Raw genomic sequence first — 16431 nt, 5'->3', positions numbered from 1 at the left:
CTCATGCCTCATCTCCTCCACTGGTATCTGATTCTGCTGCATCTTCCCAGGGAGCTGCTTTCGTGTATTTGAAAGTCCTGCCGTCTCTTTTTCCAGCAGGCCCTCCTTTGGTGGCAACTGTGCCCAGAAAAACAACTTAAAACAACTGTAGTAAAAACAAAAATGTGGTCAGAGCATCTAGCGATGTTTTGTGCCTCTTAAGTTGGCCTCAGCCCACACTCAGAACACCTTACAGATCCCTGGGAAACACCAACACTGCATCTCACATGGGTGACTAATGTAGTAGGTATGAACTCAGATGTGCAAAGAAAAGGTAACCATTTTTCTATTACTCAACCTCCTTATTAAACTTCATTTCCACCAAATGGCAGAAAACAGAATCTTAGTTATTTCTGATAAAGCGCTATCATTTTTAGGTTAAAAATGAATCAGTTCATGATTCCTTTCACCTCTTCAAGGTCTCTCCAGAGTGTGCCTAAGTTCTAGGTTGGATCCTGGCATCAGTGGTGGCTTCTGGTCCATAGTCATGGGCATCTCTTCCAGCTAGAGGATACTGACATGTCTGTGTCCTGGTCATCAGGCCACATATACTGCATCTTCCTCATACTGTGGGCTTTTGGTCTGCTGGCCCTATTTCCTCCTTCAAAGATGTTCCTAATGCAGAGAGACACACACACACATGTGAGATTGATCTCAGGCCCTCTCTTCTTAGACCTGCCCTACTATCATTCTATGCGTTGCCTGGAAAGGTGTTGAGAAGAAGAGGATAGGATCCTGAGATCTTTCTCACTTTCCTGCTCTCCGTTCCTGGGATTGATCAAAAGTCCTTCCTGCCCCTGGATTGCTAAACCTATCTGGGGGTCTGTTGTTTCCGCACTTTCTTCTCATCGATCTCACCAGGGTCTAAGTCTCTTGCTTATGCTCAAATTCCCCTCTCTTTCTTCTTTCCTAACTCAGGGAGTCTTTGTTTACTTTTCAGGTGAGGAAGGAAGAAGGGTACAAATGAAGAAGCTCAATGAAACATAGGTCAAGCAGGGTAGGATGGGGAAGACATTAGAACCTCACACACCATCTACCCACATTAGGTTGCACAAATGCCATAATCACAGAGTGCTGACACTGGCTCTCTCCCCAAGGAACTCACAACTGCCTGGGTTTATACATGAACAACTGGCCTTGGAGCATCCCTATCTGTTCCTTTTCCTTCCTGATCTGGATGGAAGAATATCAAGGGTCTATTTTTCTCATCTAAAACATGTTTCCAGGTTTTCATGGAGAGAGATGCTATTCGGTTTAAAGTTAAAGCTATCCTCAGGGGTCAATCAAACTAACAGGTTTACCTATACTCAGCCATAAGTCTCTCCTTTACTCTTGTTGGGTTTTAGATTTTTCTCCAATGTCCCACCTCCTACCAACGCAAAAGTTGTGATGAATCTTAGGACTCTTAATTATTGAAATGATGAGAGAATGTTCAAAGTTTCCTCTATTTTAGAAAATATGTGAGCACCATGAATGGACTGGGATCCTCCTTGTACAATAAATTATTCTTGCCCAGAATGCACATATGGAGCCATAGTGTGCACAGGCCTGACGTGAACAGAATCTATCTCTTTGTATCCAAACCCAGTTCTAAAAGAGGAAATCCCTAGTCATGTGAGGCCATATCTGATGGGGAGAGGTGGTAGGAGGAGATGAAGTTGAAGATGGTTTTTCTATAGCTTGAGGTTCTACACCATAACTTAGTGAACAGGAACCTGACACCAAGACCCCCGATTGGGTCAGAGTCCAACCCCAGGAGTGAGGCTCTTCTGGAGAGGAAGTAGGGCTAACTGGGTCTTCCCAGAAGGAGACTTTGGGGTGGCAGAAGAAATAAGAGTCCAGGAGGAACAAGAGGAGGGGTCCCAGGATTTATCAGACTTGCTACTGCCACAGGTGAAAATCTCTCCTCATGGCTATCTCCTTTGGTACTTTTCACAGAGGCTGTCAGTTGCCTATTTCAATATCCATACTGTTTATCTTCCTTATTAACAGAAATCTAATTTTATTGAGGTGTCATGTACTCATCTAAAAGACTACCTATCCCAGCCTCTCTTGCAGCTAGGTATGACTACATGGCTAAGTTTTGGCTAATGAGATGTAAGAGGAACTATTGTGAGAACTTCCAGGAAATCTTAAAGTAGTGCACAGCTCTTTCTTCTTTCCTCCTTCCTGATTGTTTAAAATACCAACTTAATGGCTGGTACTCCAGCAACCATTTGGAACATGAGGAAATGTTCATAGAGACAGAAGGAGCCTAAGTCCCTGATGGTGTGGAACCATTCCAGCCCTGGAAAGAAAGAATAATTTCTATCTTAAGTCACTGTTATTTTGGATTTTTCTGTTTCATGCAGCTGAATCTAATTCAAATTGACAAAGTACCCTTATTTATGTAGAAAGGAGAGCTCTCTCTACAACTCATTCTCCATTTCTAGCACCTCCACTAGCTGCTTCTACTATACATTTTGGAAGTCCTGTTTCATTGTGGACCAACTCTTCAACTTCACAGACATTTTTCTCTAATGCCCTTTCCCTTCCTTGACTTGACTTGGTCTTCTCTTGATATATCAACTCTTTGCTTTCATTCTTTCTTTCTCCACTTGATGTATGGAGTAGGAGGGTTGGGAAGAGAGTGACATACTCAGTCCTCCTATGCCACCACCATTATTCCCATGCCGTTTGGTAAAATGTCCTCTTTTGAAGTACACAGTCCATCTAATCTTGGTTGGCATTGACTGACTGACATGGCGAAAACTCTTCCACCTGATTGTTCAATGTCTTTATTTTGTTATTAGATATTTTCTTTCTGCCTGTCTAAAAATCATACGCCTTCAAGACCCAACTCAATAGCCATTTCTATCATCTTCCCTGCAATCACATGTGATATTAACATTTTTGTGGCAGCTACCGTATGTCAGGCACTGTTCTAAACGTAAAATAACTGAGTTAATCCCCACAGCAGCCTTTCCAGGTAGGTAACCCCTTGCATTCCTACAACATTTTATCTATTCTCGTTTTAACACAATGCAATCTGCCTTTATTAAGATTATTTGTGATTTGCTTTGTCTCTCCACAAAGGTAGCAGTGGTCTACTCTGCAAAAGAACAGGAACACACAGATATTTCTGAAATAATTGTGTATGTCCAGAAAAGTTGTAAAAATAGTACAGAGAGTTCCTATATATCCTTTCTCCAGCTTCCCCAGTGTTAGCATCCTACATAATGTCAACGTCAGCATCCTACATAATGTCAATGTCTTATCACTCATGATATTAACCTTGGTTACTCGGTTATGCTAGTGGCTACTAAGTTACTATTTTTCCCATTATAATTAATAAAAAAATTAATAGATGCTTCTTGAGTTGCCCTTGGCTGCCTTCTTTCTGGTACTATGCAATAAGACTCTTGTTTGAGAAAGGATTTTCCAAATTCCTTTACCTTCTCTTCCCACATTAGCCCCCTCCACCTTCTTCCATGTTTCAAAGGGTCAATGAAAAAACAAAAGCCTTTTGGAGGCGATATGATCAACTGGCATTTGCCTAGGTGCCTGCTCTCCAGCAGGAGAGGGGTTAAATACTTTGGGATAACTTTAGCACTGAACTGCCAAATCTCTTAGGTTCAGCTCAGCAATCAAACTGCATAACCTAATAGAGCCCCTGGTGCTAAGGGAAACACAAGACACTGATTTATATTTTAATATCAGTAATTTCCACAAGAGCAACATTTCTGAGTGTCATTTTACAATTTCTGTCAAATGCTAGCTAGTTTTTCTTAATTTTGTTTATTGTGTCTGAATTTGCAACCTCATCCGCAATGCAGATTCTTGGCTCCCAGGAGAGAACATTTTCATCTTTCTCTGGAATGGGAGGGATGGGGATGGGGACAGAAATGGGCCTATAAAATAATTGGAAATGTAAATGAAGTACTGTTTATTACAAATGGTTATGAATTACTTTTAGTTAAAAAAAAGGGTGGGGGTAGGACTGAATAAACTTTGCAAAAAACGACAAATAAAAAAGGTGTTTGGGATCCAAACTGGAGTCTTTCTTTCCAGAATGGAGAACTGTTCTGTACACTGCAAAATGGAGAAGAGGAAACTGGTATGGAGTCTGTTTGGCCACATTTACTGTAAGATCCTTGCCATGGCCATTAGCATTACAGCAAGTTGTAAAGTGCTTTGGGATCCTTACGGATCAAAGGTGCACGGCTGCATAAATGCCAGATGTTGCCATTAGGAAGAAGGAGCCTGGTTCTCTCCTGTATCCTTTGAACAGCTAATAAAAATAAGAACAAAGCTGGTTCTGTTGGCACCAAACCACATCTCCTGAGCGTGCTGAAGGGGTGGGAGTGTTCCTGAGGCTGCTGGCTGCAGATGTGTGCCCTTACATGCCCAGCGTCATCCACCAGTTCCCTGTGGGCCGGCACTTCTGGTTTCCGCATTGGTCCTTTTCCTGACAGTGATGCGCAACCTCCTGTAATAGCTCAACATAATGCTCTTCTTTGAGGCCTGAAATTTAGCTTTGAGTAGAGAGGATCTCTCCTTTGCTTGCTACAGAAAGCAGCCAAGAGTCAGAAGCAGGACACCTGTAACCCCGTGAAGCTTCTCGTGCGACAACTCAGGGCCTTTCCCAAACGGGAGTGTTGTTAGTCTCCGTAATCGTTTTCTCCCAAGTCACTGCTCCAGTAGGTCACAGTGAGCCCAAAGCCATTGGCTCTGCCTCCGGTTGGCGTTAAGACCTCTTGCTTTTCACCAGCATCCTTCAGTTTCATACACTCTAAATCCAACATCATGTCTCCTTGCCGAACCTCTGGCGGAAGCCGTGTTGAGTTTCTCAGCGGAGCTATCGACCACATTGACTGAAGCCTCAGCAACATGTTTCTCCTCGTCCAAAAGGGTAAAAATAACAGGAACAAGTTGTCGGAAATGAAATTTCAATTCATCCACGCCCTTTCTACACTTCTGCTGCGACTCCCAAGCAGGGATCAATAGTGTTTAGACAGCCGAGGAGATTTTTTCCCCTCTTAAAGCACCAGATCAATAGTAAAAAAAAAAAAAAAAAAAAAAAAATCCTCCAGCCCTCTGTATGTGTTGTAGTAAACGTGAACAAATCAGAGGCCTTCGGCTAAACGGATTGACTGAAGGCAGCTACAGTCTGGCGCTTTGTAACTAAGCGCGCATCCACCGCGCAAGTGGTGACCAGGGAGGAAGGCCGCCAGGCCCGGGTCAACCCCGGCTCCCACGGTTCTGATAACAAGGAGGCTTCAAAGGGAATTTCTGCCCCCAAAATGAATGGAAGAAATGAAAAGATTCTTATGCGTTGCAGCTTGTGGGCATGACTTCTTAAAAAATTAGAAATAGTGAGGATTGCTGACCATTCCTGGAGGTGCATTTTATTGGAAAATAGCTTGGGCCATACGATACTCCACACTTCCTTTCCATTTTGTCTTTTGCTTTTTTTATTTTAATTTTTTAAATCAAAATTCTTAGCTCTCTATGGCTTTTCCTCATTGCCTCACCAGTTTTTTTCTCATAATGCTGTCAAGCTCTCAGACATCTTCTCCCCCTAGGAAGATTCTGAGTGCTACCTTTCTAGGTTACCTGTCAGCCCAGCATAGTGTCTATCTGACCCACCTGATTTCCTCATTTGCCATCACTGATGTTCTCTGAGGCCTGTTCTCTCTCCTTCTCTTAATCCCATTATTCAGGTGAGAGAGAAGTTGGGTTGAAGCTCAGTTCTGATTTTCCTCAAATGCTTTACCCATGAGCAATCTTCTCCTTCCCTTATGAAAATTTCTGTATTTTATTACATCCTTTTTTTCCACCAGAGATAAATAACACGGTGAGCAGATATTCGCATGGATATGCTAGTCATTAGACTGACTTTCAAATTTGGTCTTTCTGTTCCAAGAAGCAGGGAACCAATGAATCGCAGCCCTAATTATGGCGTGAGAAGCCGAAGACTTATGAGGTGGATTGTCACAGAACAATTTCTTAATTTTACCTGGAAAAGCCAACCCAAGGACTCAAAAGACTATCACATAGTTGGTGCTACTTTGTAGGATTAAAAAATTATTCAGGCTGCAAAACCCCAAAGCAAACTGTTATGAACATGTGAACATCAGCCTTCGTTACAAAAGATATTATTCTTATCAATGATTATCATGCTAACTTCTGTAATGAATTAAGATTCCATGTGAAATAAAGCATTAGCTAAATCTAGTATAGAAGTATATAAAAATGAGAGCATGCCAACATGTTTATATGTCAACAGCTTAGATAATCAAGTCTTTTGTAGTAGATTTCATTAAACAAACGTTTATAGTCATAAACAAAAGAAATGATTCTTACCAATTGTGCTATAAACAGCAGCTTCTCTTGGAGTCACTTTTTGCTTCTTATGCGCCCATACTTTAAACCAGATCTGTTCTCTGTATGGTCACTGGCGTATCCCAAAGGTATCCTAGGAGAAGAGAAATGCATCTCAGTCACTTTAAATAGTCAAGAGGTCAGAGGATAATAGAAAAAGTCCTCTCAATGGATATTTCCAAAGATGAAAGAAGAGAAATAGAGACTACAAATATTAATTTATTCAGTAATTAAAAAGTTCTGAGAGCCCAGTATGCATTAAGTGAAGCAGAAATGTACAATGCCAAACACAATACGAGAATTCCGGCACTGTAAAATAGCCCACTTCCCTCCTGCAGGGGGCCTCACGCAGAGAACATCCTTGTAACTGCAGCCTCTCCCTCCCTAATGATTCTTGTTAGCATTTTAAAAGTTTAAACATTTGAATATATAATGTAGTCAAGTGGTTCCAAAACATGAAAAGGCTTTGGGCTGGGTTTCTGTTTGTCCCTCACTTCTACTCTCTACCCTGATTCCTCTGTGCCCCAAGAGGTGGACCTATGTGTGCTGCACCAACCGGCTCCCTTGCCCTCTGGCCTCTGGTTGGTTTGGCCAATGTGGAGCATCAGCAGGTCCCCATGAGTGACAGAGGCTTGTGTCACACTCCTGTTGGGCGCCCTTCCAAGCAGCTGCTCTGTCACCCATTTCAAGTAGGTCTGCTCCGTACCCTGGCCCTTGAGGTCTGGGGATGGTCAAGGCCCATTATTACTCTACTTGGCACTGCACAATACCTTGTAGCTTCCTTACGCCCTGCCCCCACCTTTACACCTAGTTCCTTTAGGAAACACTCCACGAATTACTTAGCTGAGCATGCCATCTACTACCTGCCGAGACCCTGATTAATATGGTAAATGGGGGCATTTACCATTGGCAGTTGCATTAGCTTCCCAGGGCTGCCATAACAAAGTACTACAAACTGGGTGGCTTGAACAACAGAAATTCATTGTCTCATAGTTCTGAGGCTATCAATTTGAGATCAAGTTGTGGGCAGGGTTGGTTCTTTCTGAGGGCTGTGAGGGAAAATCTGTTCCATGCCTCCCACCTAGCTTCTGGGGGTTTGCCCCTCCCTGCCCCCCTTCTCTGCCTTCGTGTTCACATGGCATTCTCCCTGTGTGCGTGTCTGTTTCCAAATTTCCCTTTTATAAGGACACCAGTCACATTGGATTAGGGGCCCATCCCACTCCAGCATGACCTCATTGTAACTAATTACATCTTCAACGACTCTATCTCCAAATAAGATCACATTCTCAGTTAGGAATTCAACATATGAATTTTAGGGGGCACAGTTCAACCCATAACAGCACTTAAATGTGCTCAACTATCTTCTATTATACCAAGAAGAAAAAAGCTTCTCCTGACCTCCATCTATTGTCTGCTCCCTCCTCCCCACTCTTCATGAAGGGTCTGCATTTGCTGTCTCTATATTTCCTCCACCACCCTCCTCCCACTCCCACCTCACCACCTCAACACTGGTGGCAATCACTCTGATTGGCCAAGATCAAACTTTTGTTGTCAGATCCAATGGGTTCTTTTTGGTCCTTATTGTATTTTGCAAACTTGACATCAGTGGCTGCTTCTTCCTTCTGGAGTCACTTTCTGTCCTTGGTTTCTGAGAATGTCTCTTGGTTTTCCTCCTGCTCCTCAACTTTCCCTGGCAAGTACCTTTCCTTCTACCCTTTTCTGAAATGGTCCCCAAGGTTCTCTCTTGTCTTGTCCTCCCTTTCTCATTCTACATCCTCTTTGGTCTGTTCCATCCCTTGTCCTGATTTTGGTTACCATTCATATGAGGATTGCTCACAGAAAAAATCTACAGCACTGATCTCCATTTGGAGCTCCAGATCTATATATGCAACTACCTTCTTGACAGCTATTCTTTTTTTTTTAAGATTTTATTTTTTCTTTTTCTCCCCAAAGCCCCCTGGTACATAGTTGTATATTTTTATTTGTGGGTCCTTCTAGTTGTGGTATGTGGGATGCCGCCTCAGCATGGCCTGATGAGTGGTGCCATGTCTGCACCCAGGATCTGAACTGGAGAAACCCGGGCTGCTGAAGTGGAGTGCGCAAACTTAAGCACTTGGCCAGGGGCCGGCCCCGTGACAGCTATTCTTGATTGCTTCACATCTTTGCAACTCAACGTCTCCAAAACTAAATTCATAATCTTCTACTCCAAACCTGCTACTCCTCCTGTGACCCATTTTATTTATTTAACTAACACATATAACATTTATTATGTGCCAGACACTATTCTGAGCATGCCACTATTAACTCATGTAATGTGCATATCGACTCTATGATACGGGTACTCTGGTTGTCTTCATTATAAATGAGAAAATGAGGCACAGAAAGATTAAGTAACTTGCCCAAGACTACATAGTAGTAAGTGCTATAGCAGGGATTCAAATGCAGGTAGCCCAACTTTGGAGTTTGTGCTCTTAACCACTATTATGTGCCGCCTCAGCGAAAGGCACCATCACCCCCTCCATTTGTTCAAACCCAGAAATGCGAGCACCATCTTGATTCTTCTCTCTCTCTCTCACTCACTTCAACTCCCTATCCCTTGATCCCATCACTCACCAAGTCTTGCCTATTGTATCTTCTAAATAAATCTTCCATTGGCTCTCTTCTCTTCATCCCCAATGACACTGCCCATTCCTACAGCAACTAGAGATATGATCATGTCATTTACTTGCTTAAAACCTTTCAATAATTCTGCACTGTTCTCATGATAGAGTACAGACTCTTAAAATGGTTTATAAGACCCTCCTTGATCTGTGTCCTGCTTTCTGACCCTCCTCCCTGCCCTTCTTCACATTCCCCACCATAGCTTTACTAAACTATGTTCAGTTTCTCAGACATATCATGAATCTTTTGCCCATGCTGCTTGTGCTACGTGTATCATTTCAGTTCCCTTCTTCCATCATCTTTGGGCTAAGTCCAGTTGACGCCTCAGGACTCAGGGTAAATATCATTTCCTCTACAAAGCCTTCTCTGGCTCCCTAAGCCTGAATTCTTCCAAGCACATGCTCCCACCCTAATCATCTGAACATCCCTAACAAGGCAGTCATCACACTATATTAGAACTGTGGGCATATTTGTCTGTATCTCCCTCTAGACTGTAAACTCCATAGATTAAGGGATTGTATTTTTCTTGTTCACCATCTTATCTCAAGTGAGGATACAAGTACCCAGCACATAGTAGGTGCTCAGTAATATTAACTGAAAGAATGAAGAGCCAATTAACTAATTTACAGTGAGAAATCGCTGTCAAGGGGGCTGGAATACTCTTAGTCCATAGGACCTGCACACTCTTTTTCTGTAGGTAGGCCAACATGAGAAACCAAAGAAGTTTTTGGGTGACAGAATCAGAACTAAGGGACATTTAAAGAGTCCAAATGTTGAATGGCAACTAGCTAGGAGAGCATCATACAACTATCTGGGACAGCAAAGGTCTCATCAATGAGGTTGGTACTATGAGTATGTTGTTAGCCAAGGCTCCCTACCTCCTGGACATCACTGGAGTATTCCAGACATCCTTCCTGCTGTGGCTATGTTTACCCCACTCTGTATCATGAGATTGCTAAGCTCTTTCCTTAAATAGGCTACTCTTACAGTCAGGTTTTGCAGATCTAAGAACTATTCTGTCTCATTAAGGTGATTCTAGATATGGCTCAGCTCTCCCAGATCAATCTTTCTCTTATGTTCAAGTTCTGGGCAAACCCCTCTGTAACCCACTATGAAGTGGTAGAGGATCCCAAAGGGTTACCGCAGTTCAGAAGCGCAGTGGATCACTTTCCATTGGAGCAATCAAGAAAGATTTTATGGAAATCATTGCGTTTGATTTTGCCTTCGATTCTGTTGGGAAAGATGGGCTGTTTCCTAGGATACTGGGGAGAAATGAGAATTTCCAACTAGAGACAGAAGAGTGGGAGAGGTAGGTTGTGAAAAACTTCAGAAGCTAGGATGCAGAGTCTGGAATTTATCTAGAGACAATAGGGAGCCACTGAAAGTTTATGAGTTGGGGAGTGATACCTCAAAATTTGCTTCAGGCAGATTAGCCTGGCCTCTGTGGGTAGAAGACAGGGTAGGCAGAGGTAGGAAGTAGAGAAGGCCCATATAACTGGACAGGTTAGGAGACGGGAGATGACTATTCTCAAATAAAAGCAGACAGTTGAGAAGAGTGGAACAGATAAGTAAGAAATCTCCTTCTTCAATTTGTCACCGTAATAGTATAATATTATATTCAAATACATAAACACAGGTATATTGAATACTGATTAAAAGCTAACAGACAAAAGAACTTCACTTCTGAAGAAATGCTGTATTTACTAAGGGAATACTAGTGGGGGAGGAGATTTAAAATTGCCCCATCAGGACAATAGTGTATTTCTGAATGGATCATTTTCTTCAATCACTAGATGAGTCTATGGATTAGATCTGGTTACAGTGGGCTCCAAGAACTGTCTACATGCAACTGGTTGGGTTAAAGTAGTCTGAGGTACCAGTCAAGTAGTTGGGAAATCTTTTTGATCTAAATAATTTCTGTTGTAGTGGGATCCGCCGCATACCCTGTAGGTTATTTGCCCAACAAGTCATTTGTACCCCTAAAGCGAGATGAAGGTTGTCGAGGCGAGATGAAGGTGGGGCTGATTTTGGAAGGGAGGAAGGCAGGTAGACGACTTACATCAAATCCATTTATATTTCAGTCTTTTTTTCTGTAGCTGTTCTCCAGTGATCAAGTCGAGGAGGGAAGGGACAGTGAGGTGGTTACATATGGGCCCTGCTATTGTTATGGTGGAAAATACTTTTTGATGAACAGTCATTTCCTTCCACTGCCAGAGGGTGTTGATAATGAGCAAATTACCTTTTACTCCCTCTGGTGTGGATGTGAAATTGGCTGTTAATAGAGTTGCTAATGCTACCGGGTTAGCATGTGATTGTTCTATTTTAAGCCAATTTAAGTTATATTTGGGGAGTAGCCAATCAGACATCTCGCTAAGAATATGGGCCCAACTGCAGCATTTAATATCGAGAAAGCTGCCTCACCCACAGATGTGGCTGTGAGCGGAAAGTGCTGAACATGCCATCGTTAACACGAAATGTTTTAATACAATGTCTTTCTTCCTTTGTAGGTACAAGAATGGTCTCATTAGGCAAATACCAAATGTTTTCATCATAAGAGAGGACCCATTTCAAACTCCAGTAATATAGAATGCTATCAACCAATGATGTACTTTGTTTAATCTAACAATGGGTTAATATTGGTCATTTCATAACTGCTTGTTATGCAGTGAAAGCTTACTAGAAAATGAAATGTTCAGAAATTAGTTGAAAGGAGAAAAAAAGGTGAGAGATTTTACCGAGTTATATGCTCAGTTGGGCTAACTAAAGGTACAGAGGCATTAGCTGGTTATGGGAACATCTTTGATTTCTAAAGATGCTAGCCTAGGAGAGGGATGGTAAAATCTAATCATAGATGGCATCGTGAGCTCCGCCATGGGGAAGGAGCCCAGCTTTTCCCTCTTACACTCTCCCTAGCCTTCCCCCTAAGCACCCATTGCCACCTGGCACCTGGTGGCTGAATTGAGTGCATTACTTGGGAAAGTTTCTTGATTAAATAGGATATTCTTAAATACAGTACTGTTGATTTGTGATTTTCATGTTTTATTGGTGTTTCAGGTTTAAATGTAAAGCTCATTAACTACACACAGAGAAGGAAACAGGTATGAAGGATGGAAAATAAAATTCAACTGATGTGCTCCAGAAAGGTACAGCGCATGCCATTCTGGTTTGGATTAATTGGTCTTGGCACTATTATGGTTCCTGTCACCTGATCAGTTTACCGGGCTGAAAAAATTGCAGGAGTGGAAAGTACTGGTGCCTAACAATACCCCAATCTCACTCGCTGCCAAAATACCTCCCAAGGAAAGTTTAGGCTCATGCTGTCTGATTTACCAAGAAGATTGGGCAGCTATGGAAAAATCCATCCCTTTCGATCTATAATCCACTCATCAACAAATATTTGCGGAGACCTGACTTGTGCCAGGCTAGAGTAAAGAAGTGACTGGGATAGGGTCCCTGACCGAGGGAGCAGAGAATACTGGGGAAACACTTACTTAAAGAACCTAATGGAGATGGTTCTTACCAAATGGTGGTTGGTGGGCTAGCAAAAAGCTTGGGCTTTGGAAAATTCTTCTGGTGTTGACTTTTTATTTTTCTTAACCAAACGCACATGGTACTTACAATGTTTCAGGCACCACTCGAAGGACGTTACCAATATTAACTCATTATTTTCATAACAATCTTTGGAGGCAGATACTATTATTATTTTCATTCTGTAGTTGAGGAAATAAAAGCACAGAGAGGTTAAGCAACTTGCCCAAGGCCACATGGCTCATCAATGCAGAGGATTTGAACCACTACCTTCTGGCTTGAGAGGCCATGCCCTCAGCCACTACATGCTGCCTTCCCTTCAAGCCAGTCCCTGGAAGATGAGTGGGATTTGGGCAGATGGAGAGAAGAGGAATGGGTGAGAGGAGGATTTCAGGCTCAGCATTCCAGGCAGATGGGCAAGCTTGTTCAAGACCACTGACGTGTGACTGCATGTGGCACACGAGGAGAACCCTCAGTGGGCAGAGTAGCAGGTACGAGGGGGTGTGGTTTAGGGTGTGAGTGCCAATCCTGGAGGGATGGGCAGAGAAAGGGGAGCTGGCAAGGAGGGCTGCAAAGGAGCCCACAGAAGGAAATGTAGCAGAGGGACCTCTCCAAAGGAGTGAAGGCAGAGAAATGATGGCAGGGTCCACAGTGGCAGCTGCTGCAGAAGTTCAAGAGAGAAGGGGAAAATCAGGTCATTGTTGTAGAGATCAGGAGGCCACCCCTGACCTTAGTGAGTAGAGGGTGGGCAGAACAGAGAGCTGCAATTGTGCCGTAGTTGATGTGGAGTTTCTGGGAGGAGAGAGTGGTGTGAATGTTTTTCTGGAAGTTTTACATTAAAGGGAAGAGGGGAGAGAGAGGAAAGGGAAGGGAGGGAACAGAAGGGAATACAGAGAGCTTAGCTAGGGATCAGAGAAGAGGGAGAAGCAGAGAGTGAGGGAGTGAGAGAGAGGAGGGGTGGGGGAAGCTTCGGAGATGGGTAAGATGGAGGTACGGAACTCCCTCCGCCAAACCTCAGCCTGAAGCACTCTCCGCAGAACAATGTAATTATTAGCGTTATTTTTCAGGCAGTGGAACATAACAGAAAAAGGTTCAGATGCAGATTTAATACAGGAGGCTCGTTGATAAGACATCCTCGGCTGTGAGGACTTTAAGAGAAGACTTCTGTGTCCCTAGTAGCGTACCAGGCAGAGCAGGTTCTCAGAATGTTTGTTGAATGAATAAATGGGTCTTATTTACATTTTTATTGTGAATATTACTGAAAAAAAGAATATGGCACTAATTTTAAAACACTCGGAAACACAGTCACAAAAAAAAAAACTAACATTTTAAGGACTGCAAGTCATTTTATGAAATGTTGCACATACATGTACCCATTCTACCCGAGGCCTTGAAGTAATAGGACCGTTATAGGATTACTTACTGGGTCATCAAAAAAGTTTCTGCTTTCATATTCCTGCTACTTTACAGACTTATTCTGTATTTTATTAAAGGTAGGAAAAGTAAATTGTTTCTGAAGCACAGGGTATCGTTAAAGGTGTTAAGAAAATGTAAAAACAATTTTACTAGTGTCTTGACTACTAATTTGGATAAATGTTTATTCTCAAAATGTTCCAGCATTATCTTTCTTCTTCCAGAAAGGTCAGGCATATGCCACTAAAAATACATTTAGTACATTCGAGAATATTTTTCAAGTGATTTATTGGGGTAAGGTATGGACTATTTATTTAAATATATCTCTTATTTCCAGTAATGCCACAACCTCATTAGAAGCGACTTGGCTCATTGCTTAAGCAAAATGATTTCACTATTTAGGACCTCTCCTTTAAAAATAGGCTATTTTCCTCTAACCATTTACCAGAATTGGGGATCTATTTTTAGAAAAGTACACGAGAATGGGTAAGGTCACAGTCCTGAGCCTTAGGGAATTCCTCAAGAAGTGGTGTCCGTTGTACATTCTCGTTCATTTTTCTCCATTCCTGATTCTCCAGAGTGGAGAATTCTCCACTTGAGGTGTGAGGGCACAGTCACTTCTCTGGGGGACTGTGGAATCCTCTGGAGAGGCTCTGTACTATATTCTCCATGTCAGGCACCCAGCCAGTAAAGAATGGGGCCTAGGTTTAGTGGTGAAAAACTGCTTACGCTCTTTGTGGACATTCGAGCACTATTTGGTGTATTAGCAAATGAAATTTACTAACTACTGAGTGTGCAATACATAATCACCTCTCTGTAGCTGATACATTAGATGCTTCTAACACGTATGTAAGTTACGAAACAGAACAATAAAATGAGTATGTTTGATCCCTTTGGGAGCTGAAACATTCTTGATGTGGCATCTAAGAATTCCCTCTGTTTCATTCCTCTGACCCGGTCTCTCCCTCAGAGGTAACCACTGTCCTGAATTTTGTGTTTATTATTTATCTGATCAAAAAATGCTTTTATCACATATGTATGTACCCTTAAGCAATATGCTATTAAGTTTGCTTGCTTTTGAGTTTTATAAACGTTGTATCATACTGTACTTACTCTTCTGCAACTTGCTATTTTCATTCAATATTGTTTCCAAGATTCATCCACGTGTTCGCATTTAGCTGTGGTCCGTCCATTTCGCTGCTGTACAACAGCCCAATGTGGGAGTACGGCACTGTTTACTCATCCATTTTCCTGCAGATGTACAGCTGGGTTGTTGGTGGTTCCTTAGCTGCGATGGACGGGGCAGCTGTGTGCATTCTTGGGCAATCTTAGGCTCTTATGCAAGTGTTTCTCCAATGTGTGTGTCTGATTCACAGACTTGTGAACGTTTAACTTTATGAGATAGGACCAGGCTGTTATTGTCAATAGTGCCATTTAAATTTCTTACTCAGCTTAATGAAAAATATGTCAATGCAGCTATGATTGAAAAAAAAAGGCAGGCAGGCAGGAAGAAAGGAAGGAAGGAAAGAAAAGAGGTAGAGAAAGGGAGAAAAGGAAAAGAGAAAAGAGAATTGCCCCCAAAGAGTTTAAGGCCAGTATAGAAAATACATAAATTTCCTCAGGTGTTTTGTTCTATCTAATGATCCAAATTCAACTGTTATATGATGTTTATAATGTTACCGAATTGAAGGATTAACAAACTTATTAAATCCAGTTCCTGTGCCTATGGGGACCATCCAATTTTTATAAAAATAATTTCTATATTTTATTTTTATGGGAAAAATTATGGATGCAAATACATCAAATTTTATAAGCAGTGGCAGGATTTTAGGTGACTATTTTAACTGCTTAACTGTATTTTTTGTTTTTTCTTCAAGAATAATGTATCACTTATTTTGATTAAAATAAAGAATAATTTGTTACAGTCTATTTAATAAAAAGAAAGCTCAGAGATTTCTGATACTGCTTACACCCCATTAAGGATAATCTGTGGATTATCCTCAGAAAATCTAACATCATAGATTGGCACCTACTGTGAAGACTTCCTTTTCCTTGTTCTCTGGGGATGTAAACTGATTTTATACCAGCCTAAAATATATAATTATATAACCTCCAAATGTATTCCATTGAACAAAAAGTCAAATATCTGTATTACTCTTGATTGTATGTCCCAGCTCCAGTCTATCAGCATGGATTGTACACACCACCATCAGCTACCCCCTCTCTCCCATGTTTTCCTCTGAGTGGTTAATATTTCTAATTCCACTTGTTATTACAACATCCCCATGAGGTGGGGAGAGTATATAGTGGCAGGTATAGTAATCATCTAGGCCACTTTTTTTTATTTGGTAAAAGACTGGTCAAATATTTTCATTTTATAATCTCTGGTCTCTTGGAGCCTTTGAAAATAATGGCCAGTAGTTCAGC

The sequence above is a fragment of the Equus przewalskii genome, chromosome 3 (genome assembly GCF_037783145.1).
Source record: "Equus przewalskii isolate Varuska chromosome 3, EquPr2, whole genome shotgun sequence".
Lineage (NCBI taxonomy): Eukaryota > Metazoa > Chordata > Mammalia > Perissodactyla > Equidae > Equus > Equus przewalskii.
The sequence above is the reverse complement of the archived record's forward strand: the minus strand, read 5'-3'. Positions refer to the sequence as shown.